Here is a 14,510-nt window from a genome sequence, read left to right as displayed (position 1 = left end):
GTGTTATTCTTCTTCAATATGTTCACTATTCTGTGTCTCTTGTCTCTCCATATAAGTGTGAAATAAATTTATTTATATCCATGAAATAACATGCTTCAATTTTTATTAGGCTCTGTGGAATCTATAAATCAACTTGAAAGAACTAACATATTAACAATGTTTTCTATTCAATGAATATAAACTCTCTCTCCATATATTTAGTTTTCCTTTATATCTTTCATCATAATTTTGTAGCTTTCCTTATGTACATTTTTTGTATAATTTTAAATTTATAAAGTACTATGCAAATGTAAATGGTACTTGTAGTAATATTGAATTCCACATGATCACTGTTGGTATAGTAAATAAATTGGTTTTTGAATATTAACATTGTATCATACAACCTGGAAACAACCATTTATTAGCTACTGTTGTTTTTGCAGACTTTTTGGATTTACCACTTAGAGGATCATGTCATCTTTTACACAGGGACAGCTTTACTTCTTCTTTCCAAGTATCTGGACTGTTTACCTATTTTTCTTCTCTCATCACATTGCTAGAACTTCTAGTGTATGCTGAAAAGTGGTGGTGATAAACAATATGCTTACTTTGTTTATGTTTTTGGTGAGAATATTTCAATTTTCTCACCTTTAACTGGGATACTAGCTGCATATTTTTGGTAGCTACTCTTTATGAAGTTGAGGAAGTTCATATCTATACCTATCTTACTGAGAGTTGTTTCAGGAGAGGATATTGAATGTTTGTCCAGTAATCTTTTCTGTATGTGTCAATGCCGCAGTCTGGCTGGGCACAATTCAGGAGCCACTTGTCAAAAGAAACAAACTTTATTTTTAGAACTACAAACGCCAAACAAAACCGCTCCTCAGGAAAAACCCTCAGAGCCCAACTGCCACCACCGGCTTCCCACAAGCCTCTCACCCCCACACAAACCTCACCACCTCCCACAATCCTCCTGTTCTTGAGGCTGATTGGCTGGGTTGCGTGGGCGGAGCCAAAGAAGTCCCCCAATGAGCAGCTCCGTGGAGGAGCCAATCAGCTAGACGTTGCTGGGGCCGCTGTGAGCCAATCATCAGCTGGCAGTCTGAAGGGCAGGGAAACAGCCCAATGAACATCACCGCAGAGGAGCCAATCAGCTAGATGTTGCTGAGGCTGCTGTGAGCCAATCATCAGCCGGCAGTCTGAAGGTTTGCTGGCAGCTGGAAGTTTGCTGGGGCCCCTTTGGCTGTGGCTCTCAACATCTCCCCCTCTCTGTTTAAACAACAAGCATGTGGCTTAGGGACCGTGTCTGCCTTAGGTTGTCCAATACTACATATGGTCCTTACCCGTCTTCGGACGAGCTGACCTCAGGGCGTCAGCCTCCTGTCTTAGGTTGGTACCATTGTAATTGGATCTTACCCATCATTGACTACCGGTCCAGTATACAGCCACACCTGTGGAGAGGTCTTTGTCATGACAAGCAGAAGGGAGGAAGATACACCACGCCAATTGACGGCTCTTGTTGGAAAAATTGTACAACCGATGACATCATTAGTATAAATACTCCAACACTACCACAAGTCGCTGCACCAACAGATAGTTCACAATGCATACAAGTGAGTTCACAATGCATACAAGTGACACATAGTTTAGGCAAGTTCTGCAAGCAGTTCAGTGATGGCTATTGCAGAAGCTGTAGATTAGTTTTATCTTTGTCTTCACCGGCACTGGGATGAAGATAGGAATTCTGGCAATAATGGCTAAAGAAAAAATTAACATTCCAGAAGGCACTAAAAGAAAACAATTTTCTTAACAATTTACATTATCTTGAAGAGAAAAGAAAACAATTTTCTTAACGATTTACATTATCTTGAAGAGAATAGAAAACAATTTTCTTAACAATTTACATTATCTTGAAGAGAATTATTAAATATAATGAAAAGGAAAGGTGAAAGTAAACAAACAGATCTGTTAACCTTCTTTTTTGTTTACATATTAAAACAATTCTTAATAGTTATTTACCCAATTTAAACCATTTAAATCACGTGAATAAAAAAAAAATATTTGGATCCATTTTTTCATGAGCACTCATCATATATGATATATGGACATACGTACATTCAAACATATAACACAAAACACAAGTGTGCACACATAATATAATACATACAACACATAACATAATAGTAAAGGCCTTATAACTTTTTACAGGTGAAATCTCCATTGCAAAGTTTAAAAACTCTATAGTCAAAAAAAAAAAATAGAACTGATCAGCAAAACATTAACTTAGGTCTGTATGAGCTCAAAAACCAAAATAGAACTTCATGATATGGGAAAAGGCAATAATAAAATAGATATTGAAAAAAGCATCCTGGTTCTGTCGCAGATGTAAGGATAGCTAAATTGGAGTTTTGGATATCAGCTGTTATGGATTTGAGCCAAATCATCTTCTTTTTGGTCTGTAGAAATCGCTTTAGTTAATCTCTCTGGAATCCAAATCGGCTGCTGTTTTCCCTGTGGAAATACACAAATAGGCCCCGACTCCAGACAATCACTGGGTCAGGACTTTAGTTAATCTCTCCGGAATCCAAATCGGCTGCTGTTCTTCCTGTGGAAACACACAAACAGACCCCCGACTCCAGACAATTACTGGGTCAGGACCTTTCCATTGTCCTGTTAGAATATCTTTCCAAAGTACCTTGGGCTTATGTACATTTTTTGGACACATATGCCTTTCTGCAGCACTAAGTCCTGATGAATCCAAATTTAAAAAGTTTAGAGTAAAAAGGGTTATTTTAAGTTTATCTTTGGGGAATATATACCCCTTCCCAATTCCGTCTTTTTGCTTTAATAAGTACATTTTAATAGTTTGATGAGCTCTTTCAACTATGCCTTGTCCCTGTGGATTGTATGGGATTCCTGTTATATGAGTAATGCCAAATGATGAGCAAAATTGTTTAAAAGAGCTAGAAGTATAACCAGGGGCATTATCTGTTTTTAACTGTTTTGGAATGCCCACAGTGGCAAAATTTTGTAAGCAATGAGCTATAACATCTTTAGTTTTTTCTCCGGCATGAAGGGAGCCCATCAAAAATCCAGAAGAAGTATCAACTGTAACATGCAAATATTTTAATTTTCCAAATTCTGGCAAGTGTGTGACGTCCATCTGCCAAATATGGTTAGGTATCAATCCTCTAGGATTGACCCCAAGATTAACTTGTGGTAAAAAGGTTACACAATTTTGACATTGTTTTATTATTTGTCTAGCTTGTTCCTTAGTTATTTTAAAACGCTTTTGTAAAGTATTAGCATTGACATGGAACCTTTTATGAAAATTTATAGCTTCTTCTAGTGTAGAGAAAATATGTATGTCATGTGTAGTTTTATCTGCTAAATCATTGCCCAAACTAAGGGCTCCAGGCAATTCTGTATGTGCCCTGATATGTCCTATAAATAATGGATCTTTTCTGTCCCAGATTAAACTTTGTATAGTGGAAAACAAAGAGAAAACATTAGAAGAAGGGGAAATCCTACCAGCATCTTCAAGGGATATTATAGCATTAACTATATACTCACTATCAGAAAATAAATTAAATACAGAATCTTTAAACATCACAAAAGCTTGTAATACTGCATGAAGCTCTACCTTTTGAGCTGATTGTTTGGGTACTAAAAATGTAAAAGTTTGATCAGGTGTAACTATTGCTGCTGTACCATTATTTGACCCATCAGTGAATATATTTGGAGCATTCATGATAGGTGTTTTTCTTGTCATTTTTGGAAAAATTACAGGATGCAATGACCAAAAAGACAATAAAGGATTAGATGGTAAGTGGTTATCAAATGAAACATTAGATTTACACATGATTATTGCCCAAGTATTTAACTCATTAGCTAATTCATCAATTTGATTCATAGTATATGGAGTAATAATTTTATTGGGAGAAATTCCAAATACTCCCTTTGCTGTTTTTATTCCTTTGAGTATTAATTGTCCTACAGCCTCAGGATACGTAGTAAGAATAGTGTTAGGAGAATAAGATAAATGTATCCATAATAATGGACCTTCTTGCCAAAATACTCCTGTAGGAATATTTTTTGTTGGTAGTACAATAAATAATAAAGGCAAACTTATATCAATTCTATCCAAATGCATATTTTCCATATATGTTTCAATGATTTTTAATGCCTTTCTTGCTTCAGGCGTTAACATTCGGGGTGAATTTGGATCTGATGGACCTTTTAAGATATCAAATAAAGGTCCCAATTCTCCTGTTGGAATACCTAGATAAGGCCTTATTCAGTTTATGTCTCCTAATAACTCTTGAAAGTCATTAAGTGATTTGAGTTGATCTACTCGTATTTGAATTTTTGGTGGTCGGACCATGGTTGAGGATAATAGAACTCCTAAATAATTAATTGGAAAATTTAATTGTACTTTATCTATTGCTATCTCTAGATTATAATTTTTTAATAAGTTTGTAAGTGTGGCATAACATTCTAACAATGTGTTTTTATTTTTATTTCATTTTATTTTTTATTATTTTTTTTTTATTGGTTGTTCACAACATTACAAAGCTCTTGACATAACCCACTTCATACATTGGACTGAAGTGGGTTATGAACCCCCAATTTTACCCCAAATGCAGCTTGCAGAGTCACATCGGTTACACCTCCACATTTTTACATAATGTCCTATTGGTAATTGTTGTATTCTGCTACCTTTCCTATCCCCTACTATCCCCCCTCCCCTCCCCTCCCAGCTTCTCTCTCTACCCCATCTACTGTAATTCATTTCTCTCCTTGTTTATTTTCCCATTCCCTCACAACCTCTTGTATGTAATTTTGTATAGCAATGAGGGTCTCCCTTCATTTCCATGCAATTTCCCTTTTCTCACCCTTTCCCTCCCATCTCATGTCTCTGTTTAATGTTAATCTTTTCTTCCTACTCTTCCTCCCTGCTCTGTTCATAGTTGCTCTCATTATATCAAAGAAGACATTTGGTATTTGTTTTTTAGGGATTGGCTAGCTTCACTAAGCATAATCTGCTCTAGTGCCATCCATTTCCCTGAAAATTCTATGATTTTGTCATTTTTTATTGCTGCATAGTACTCCATTGTGTATAGATGCCACATTTTTTTTATCCATTCATCTACTGAGGGGCATCTGGGTTGGTTCCACAGTCTAGCAATTGTGAATTGTGCTGCTATGAACATCGATGTGGCAGTATCCCTGTAGCATGCTCTTTTAAGGTCTTCAGGGAATAGTCCAAGAAGGGCAATAGCAGGGTCAAATGGTGGTTCCATTCCCATCTTTCCCAGGAATCTCCAAACTGCTTTCCAAATTGGCCGCACCAATTTGCAGTCCCACCAGCAATGTACAAGTGTACCCTTTTCTCCACAGCCTCTCCAGCACTTATTGTTGTTTGACTTCATAGTGGCTGCCAATCTTACTGGAGTGAAATGGTATCTTAGGGTGGTTTTGATTTGCATTTCTCTGACTGCTAGAGATGGTGAGCATTTTTTCATGTACTTACTGATTGATTGTATATCCTCCTCTGAGAAGTGTCTGTTCAGGTCCTTGGCCCATTTGTTGATTGGGTTATTTGTTGTCTTATTGTCTAATTTTTTGAGTTCTTTGTATACTCTGGATATTAGGGCTCTATCTGAAGTGTGAGGAGTAAAGATTTGTTCCCAGGATGTAGGCTCCCTGTTTACCTCTCTTATTGTTTCTCTTGCTGAGAAAAAACTTTTAAGTTTAATTAAGTCCCATTTGTTGATTCTTGTTGTTAACTCTTGTGCTATGGGTGTCCTATTAAGGAATTTGGAGCCCGACCCCACAATCTGTAGATCGGATCCAAATTTTTCTTCTATCAGACGCAGAGTCTCTGGTTTGATATCAAGTTCCTTGATCCATTTTGAGTTAACTTTTGTGCATGGCGAGAGAAAGGGGTTCAGTTTCATTTTGTTGCATATGGATTTCCAGTTTTCCCAACACCATTTGTTGAAGATGCTATCCTTCCTCCATTGCATGCTTTTAGCCCCTTTATCAAATATAAGATAGTTGTAACTTTGTGGATCAGTCTCTGTGTCCTCTATTCTAAACCATTGGTCCACCCGCCTGTTTTGGTACCAGTACCATGCTGTTTTTGTCACTATTGCTTTGTAATATAGTTTGAAATCTGGTATCGCTATACCACCTGATTCACACTTTCTGTTTAGAATTGCTTTTGCTATTCTGGGTCTTTTATTTTTCCATATGAATTTCATGATTGCTTTGTCAATTTCTACAAGATATGCCGTTGGGATTTTGATTGGCATTGCATTAAACCTATAGAGAACTTTTGGTAATATCGCCATTTTGATGATGTTAGTTCTGCCTATCCATGAACAGGGTATGTTTTTCCATCTTCTAAGATCTTCATCAACTTCTCTCTTTAGGGTTCTGTAGTTTTCATTATATAAATCTTTCACCTCTTTTGTTAGGTTAATTCCCAAGTATTTTATTTTTTTTGAGGATATCTTGAATGGAGTGTTTTCCCTCATTTCTGTTTCCGAAGATTTGTCGCTGATATACAGAAATGCCTTTGATTTATGCGTGTTGATTTTATATCCTGACACTTTGCTGAATTCATTTATTAGTTCCAGTAGTTTCTTTGTAGACTCTTTTGGGTCTTCTAGGTATAGAATCATGTCATCTGCAAATAGTGATAATTTAAGTTCTTCTTTTCTAATTTTTATGCCTTTAATTTCTTTCGTCTGTCTAATTGCTCTGGCCAGTGTTTCGAGAACTATATTGAATAGAAGTGGAGATAGAGGGCATCCCTGTCTTGTTCCGGATTTTAGAGGGAATGCCTTCAACTTTTGTCCATTCAGAATGATGCTGGCCTGAGGCTTAGCATAGATAGCTTTTACAATGTCAAGGTAGGTTCCTGTTATCCCTAATTTTTCTAATGTTTTGAACATAAAGGGATGCTGTACTTTGTCAAATGCTTTCTCTGCATCTATCGAGATGATCATATGGTTCTTATCTTTAAGTCTATTGATGTGGTGAATAACATTTATTGATTTCCGTATGTTGAACCATCCTTGCATCCCAGGGATGAATCCTACTTGGTCATGGTGCACTATTTTTTTGATGTGTTTTTGTATTCGATTCGCCAGAATTTTATTGAGGATTTTTGCATCTAGGTTCATTAGAGATATTGGTCTGTAGTTTTCTTTCTTTGAGGTGTCTTTGTCTGGTTTCGGAATCAGGGTGATGTTGGCCTCATAGAATGAGTTTGGAAGAGCTCCCTCTTTTTCTATTTCCTGAAATAACTTGAAAAGTATTGGTTTTAATTCTTCTTTAAAGGTTTTGTAAAACTCCGCTGTATATCCATCCGGTCCTGGGCTTTTCTTGGTTGGTAGTCTTTTGATGGCTTCTTCAATTTCATCCATTGATATTGGTCTGTTCAAATTGTGTGTATCCTCCTGACTCAGTCTGGGCAAATCATATGACTTAAGAAATTTATCGATGTCTTCACTATCTTCTATTTTGTTGGAATATAGGTTTTCAAAATAATTTCTAATTGTCTTCTGTATTTCTGTAGGATCTGTTGTAATATTGCCTTTTTCATCCCGTATGTTAGTAATTTGTGTTCTCTCTCTTCTTCTCTTCGTTAGCATGGCTAAAGGTCTGTCGATCTTATTTATTTTTTCGAAGAACCAACTTTTAGTTTTGTTAATTTTTTCAATAGTTTCTTTTGTTTCAATTTCATTGATTTCCGCTCTAATTTTAATTATTTCTAGCCTTCTGCTACATTTGCTGTTGTTTTGCTCTTCCTTTTCTAGGGCTTTGAGGTGAAGTGTGAGCTCATTTATTTGTTGGTTTTTTCTTTTTTTGAGGAATGACCACCAGGCGATGAATTTTCCTCTTAAAACTGCTTTCATTGTGTCCCATAGATTCCGATATGTTTTGTCTGTATTTTCATTTATCTCTAAGAATTTTTTAATTTCCTCCTTTATGTCTTCTGTAACCCATTGATCATTCAGTAACATATTGTTCATTTTCCATGTGATGTAGGATTTTTCCTTCCTTCTTTTATCATTGATTTCCAGTTTCATTCCATTATGATCAGATAAAATGCATGGTATTATCTCCACCCCTTTATATTTACTGAGGGTTGCCCTATGGCATAATATATGGTCTATTTTTGAGAAGGATCCATGTGCTGCTGAGAAAAAAGTATATCCATTTGATGATGGTTGATATATTCTATATATGTCAGTTAAGTCTAGGTTGTTGATTGTGATATTGAGTTCTATAGTTTCTTTATTCAATTTTTGTTTGGAGGATCTGTCCAACGGTGAAAGAGGTGTGTTGAAGTCACCCATAATTATTGTGTTGTGGTCTATTTGATTCTTGAACTTGAGGAGAGTTTGTTTTATGAATGTCGCAGCACCATTGTTTGGTGCATAAATATTGATAATTGTTATGTCTTGTTGGTGAATGGTTCCTTTTAACAGTATATAATGACCTTCTTTATCCCTTTTGATTAACTTAGTCTTGAAGTCGATTTTATTCGATATGAGGATGGCCACTCCTGCTTGCTTACGAGAACTGTGTGCGTGGTATATTTTTTCCCATCCTTTCACCTTCAGCCTGTGTATGTCTCTTCCAATCAGATGTGTCTCCTGGAGGCAGCATATTGTTGGATTTGTTTTTTTAATCCATGATACCAGCCTATGTCGCTTTATTGGAGAGTTTAGGCCGTTAACATTCAGAGTTACTATTGATATATGGTTTGAACTTCCATCCATGTTTGAATGTTTATCCTTTTTTTTTTTAATATTTAGTTTGTTTCTCCGTGATTATCTTTCCCCTCGCCCTCTGTCTTTACTGAGGCACTTCCCACTGATGGTTTTGGTTATTGTTTTTCATCTCTTCCTCGTGTAGTGTTTTGCTCAAAATGCTTTGCAATGCAGGTTTTCTGGCTGCAAATTCTTTTAGCTTTTGTTTATCATGAAAGATTTTTATTTCGTTGTCGTATCTGAAGCTTAATTTTGCTGGATACAGAATTCTTGGTTGGCATCCATTGTCTTTCAGTGTTTGAAATACGTTGTTCCAGGATCTTCTCGCTTTCAGTGTCTGTGATGAAAAATCCGTTGTCAACCTTATTGGTTTACCCCTAAATGTAATCTGTCTCTTTTCTCTTGTAGCTTTTAATATTTTCTCCTTGTTCTGTATATTGGATAGCTTCATAACAATGTGTCTTGGCGTTGGTCTACTGTGATTTTGTGTGCTCGGTGTCCTGTATGCATCTACAATTTGTATATCTGTTTCCTTTTTTATTTCTGGAAAGTTTTCTGTAATTATCTCATTCAGCAGGTTATTCATTCCCTTGGCATGAATCTCTGTGCCTTCCTCTATCCTGATGACTCGTAAGTTTGGTTTTTTTAAGTTATCCAAAATCTCTTGGATGTTTTTCTCGTGATTCTTAACCAGCCTATCTGAGTTGGCTAGACTCTTTTCAAGTTGATATATTTTGTCTTCATTATCTGACGTTCTGGCTTCTACTTGCTCCACTCTGTTAGTGATACTCTCCATTGAGTTTTTAATTTGGTTTATCGTTTCCTTCATTTCTAGAATTACTGTTTGATTATTTTTTATAATCTCTATCTCCTTATAAAGATGCTTAACTTCTTCTTTTAGCTGTTTATGTAACTCATTCTCAATGTGTTCTTTCGCTGCTTGAATTTGCTGTCTCGTATCCTCTTTGAGGTTCCATTCCATCTGTCTAAGGTGTTCCTTGAGGTCTTTATATGACCATTTTTCTGATGACTCTAGGTCCTCCTGAGTATTTAGGCTGTCCTGCATTGCTTGTACTCCTCTTCTTCCTTGCTTCTTGAAGCTGCTCATGTTGCTTCTTGTTCTGGTTGACTGCTGGGTTACTGTTATTTTCCTATAAATTTATTTGATGCTAGGGAGGAAAGGTATTAGAAGGGAAGGGAAGGAGTCACTAAGGAGAATGAGAGTAGGCAGGTAGAATTCAAGGAAGGGGGGATAAGAAAAATGAAAAGACAAAAGAAGAAAGAAATAGGAACAGATCCCTGCAGGACCCCTCTTCATGGAATTCTGCTAGAAGTTCCTCAGTGTGAAGACTGCCGCTGTTCCAAAGGGTCTTTTTGATCCCATTAGTGCAGAGACATCAGAGTCCCTGCTTCCTCCTCGGCGGCCATGTTCCTACCCTAACAATGTGTTTTTAGCTTTGTGTGCTAATAATACATCATCCATATAGTGAAATATTTGTAGTTCAGGATTTTGATTTCTAAGTGGCTGGATTACTTTGTTAACATAAATTTGACACATAGTTGGGCTGTTAGCCATCCCTTGAGGGAGTACTTTCCATTCATATCTCTGATCAGGACCTTCATGATTTAGTGCAGGGATAGTAAATGCAAAACGTGGACTATCCTCAGGATGAATTGGAATTGAAAAAAAACAATCTTTAATATCTATAACTAAAACATACCAAGTTTTTGGCAAAGCAGACAATTGAGGAATCCCCGATTGAGCAGGTCCCATAATGACCATTTCATTATTAATGGCTCTTAAGTCTTGCAATAATCTCCATTTACCAGATTTCTTTTTGATGACAAAAATGGGAGTATTATGGGGAGATACAGAAGGTTGTATATGTCCTTCTGCTAATTGTTGTTTGACCAGATCATGGGCTACTTGTATCTTTTCTTTAGTCTAAAGGGCCACTGAGGAACCCATACTGGTCTTTCTGATTTCCATGTGATTTTTATTGTCTCAGTGGCCCTTTGTGAAAATCCAACCCATGTCTGTCTGTTCCTTGATCTATTTGTATTGGTGCTGCTATACCTTGTTCTTGTTTTTCTAATCTTTTTCCTTTCCTAAAACCTTGTCTAGCCATAATAGTGGGTGCATTTTGATTGGTGTTATTTGTTAATGTCAAACCTAATTGATCTAAGACATCCCGTCCCCATAAATTTACGGGAAGATGATCCAATACATATGGCTGTATAGTTCCTTCACATCCTTCAGGATCCTTCCAATCTAATACCATTGCGCTTCTATCAGGATTAGTCGCCACTCCTAGGCCTCGAAGCGTTTGAGTGGCTTGTTGTAATGGTCAATGTTTTGGCCATTCTTGACGAGAGATGATGCTAAGGTCTGCACCTGTATCCAGTAGCCCATTAAATTCATGTCCTTGAATATTTAGTTTTAGCATGGGGCGAGAATCTAAATTTAAAGAAAGCATAGCCCAATCTACACCTGTGGAGCCTAATCCCTTGGAACCTCTTTCTACAGCATGACTGGAAAATTTATCATGTAGGCTTGGTATTATTAGTAACTGTGCTATTCTATCTCCTGGTGAAATTACTGATATACCCTTTGGAGAACTGGCTATAATTTTTATTTCACCTTCATAATCGGGATCAATTACCCCAGGACTTATCAAAAGTCCTTTTAGAGTAGAAGAGCTGCGTCCCAATAATAAGCCTACTGTTCCTTTGGGAAGAGGTCCTTTTACCCCTGTGGGAATGATTTGAACTCCCATCTCTGGAGTTAGTACTGATCTGGCGGAGGCGCAGATGTCCAACCCTGCGCTCCCTCTGGTTTGTCTGAAGAGGGATCTGATGGACAATGTGTCCTGGTCACTACCCTGATGGGGTTGCTGGGTTCCTCCAGTGCTCCGTATATTTGTGGTTTGGGGCCCCGGAGCATTGGGGCCCCCTGTCCATTTTTTGGCAACGGAGCCCGATGCCTTTGTCCACGATATTGTGGATAAACACCTTGTCCTTGTTCGTTTTTTAATGGAGTACCCTCTATGGTGGTTTGAGAACGGTATTCATTAGCCCAATGTAATGGAGTACCCTCTATGGTGGTTTGAGAACGGCATTCATTAGCCCAATGTCTCCCTCTACGGCATCGTGGGCAAATACCCGGTATTCTACTCCTTTGATACCTAGTTTTGTTAAACCCTCCTCCTATGGGGCAATTCCTTTTAAAATGTCGTGTTTGTTGACAATTGTAACATGTTCTTGGCCTGGTATATAAAACCTGTTTTACTGCAGCTGCCACAATTTGCCCTTGTTCATTAATGTCTCTGGCATCTAAAGCCTGTTTTACTGCAGCTGCCATGACTTGCTCTTGTTCATTAATGTCTCTACATAATTTAATATATGTGTTTAAATCTTCCTGTTTCCATGGTCTAATGATATCTCTGCACCAACGATTCGCTTGGTCATAAGCCAGTTGTTTTATTAATGACATTGCTTGTTCTGTATCCCCAAAAATTCTGGTAGCTGTTTGAATAAGCCTATCTACAAATTCAGCGTAAGGTTCATTAGCTCCTTGTATTATCTTAGATAATTGACCTTGTAAACCTCCATGTCCTTGTAAAGTCTTCCATGCCTTAACTGCATCTACAGCAATTTGTGAGTATACGCCAGGATCATATGCAATTTGTTGCTGCGGATCCTCATAAGGTCCCTTTCCTAACAACATATCTAGATTTCTCTGAGAATAACCAGCTGCTGCATTTCGCCTAGCCGTCTCCTTGCAAAATTCCTCATTGGCAACCTTCCATAACAGGTATTGTCCTCCATTTAGCACAGCTTTACACATATTAGCCCAATCTGCTGGCGTCATGTTCAAGTTGTTAATGGATTCGACCAAGCTTACAGTGAAGGGTGCTTGAGGACCATAGGTTGTTACAGCCTCTTTTAGCTCCTTCACTGTTTTGAAATTTAAACCCTGGTAAATTCGCTGCCCTCCTACCTCAAATACAGGGCATACTTGAGATCCTGTCTCAGGATCCCAACTATCAACTGTGGGGGTTGGGAGTCTCCTAGCATATGGAGGTGGTGCTGTTGATTGGACACTTATGTCCTCTGGTGATAGAATGCTGTTAGTAGCAGTCTCCTGTAGAGGTGGTGCTGATGGTTGGACACTTACACTCTCTGATAGAAAGGTGTTATTAGCAGTCTCCTGTTGTAACTTTTCCCCTGATGGCTTTTTCTGCTCTAAACTTCCTTCCTCTGTCTCACTAGCTCGAAAGACCTTCTCTTTTACTTGAATCTTTTCCTCTTTCTGACTAATTTGAGAGACCTTCTCTTTTACTTGAATCAATATGTCTTCTCCTTCCTCTACCTTTGTCTGAATTGAAGGCTTTGGACTAAGCAAACCAGATACCAACGCCCACAATGTCAATGTGCCAACTGGCAGAGTCCCTGGGTTGTTCTTTTCTATTCTTTTTAAATCTTCACCATGATGGTTCCATTGTGATATATCTAACAACTCCTCCTTAAAAAGCCATGGGCTACATTGTTGTATTGTATCAACGTATGCCCTGACTGTTCTTGATTTTACTGCGATGCCTCCTTCCTCTAACAATTTACTTAACAGTCTTTCGGTTTGTTTTTCACTAATTGCTGATCCCGTATTTCTACTATAATATAACCCAACAAGATAACACCAAACAAAACTGAGACAGAATGAAATAAAAATGGAACCATACAAAATCATTATGACAGCCTTTCTATCCTCCTGACATGTGCATCCGTCCTTTCTCCCTATCTGTTCCTCAGACGCAAATAGTTTTTCCTCAGACGCAAATAGTTTTTCCTCAGATGTGAGCGGTTTCTCCAGGGACAGGCAAGTTAAAACAAAAATGAAGCAAAACAAAAGAGGAATCTTAGAATGGCTACCCATCCTCTCGCCCTGCCCTCAGGGGCGAGCAGTTTACTTACCCTCAGTCGCTCCCCGTGCGAGCCACCAAATGCCGCAGTCTGGCTGGGCACAATTCAGGAGCCACTTGTCAAAAGAAACAAACTTTATTTTTAGAACTACAAACGCCAAACAAAACCGCTCCTCAGGAAAAACCCTCAGAGCCCAACTGCCACCACCGGCTTCCCACAAGCCTCTCACCCCCACACAAACCTCACCACCTCCCACAATCCTCCTGTTCTTGAGGCTGATTGGCTGGGTTGCGTGGGCGGAGCCAAAGAAGTCCCCCAATGAGCAGCTCCGTGGAGGAGCCAATCAGCTAGACGTTGCTGGGGCCGCTGTGAGCCAATCATCAGCTGGCAGTCTGAAGGGCAGGGAAACAGCCCAATGAACATCACCGCAGAGGAGCCAATCAGCTAGATGTTGCTGGGGCTGCTGTGAGCCAATCATCAGCCGGCAGTCTGAAGGTTTGCTGGCAGCTGGAAGTTTGCTGGGGCCCCTTTGGCTGTGGCTCTCAACATGTCAATTTGCTAATGTGTTTTTTGTCATTACCCTGTGATGTGATAGATTACATTATGGATTTTTAAAAATATATTTTTAGTTATAGATGGACACAATATCTTTATTTTATTTATTTATTTTTATGTGGTGCTGAGGATCAAACCCAGTGCCTCATGCATGCAAGGCAAGCACTCTACCACTGAGCCACAACCCCAGCTCTATATTATGGACTTTTGAATGTTGTATGACTCTTGTACAGTGGGGATAAATCTCACTCATCATGGTATATAGTA

The sequence above is a fragment of the Spermophilus citellus genome, assembly GCF_964194105.1.
Source record: "Spermophilus citellus genome assembly, chromosome: 17".
Classification (NCBI taxonomy): domain Eukaryota; kingdom Metazoa; phylum Chordata; class Mammalia; order Rodentia; family Sciuridae; genus Spermophilus; species Spermophilus citellus.
Note: the sequence above shows the minus strand (reverse complement) of the source record.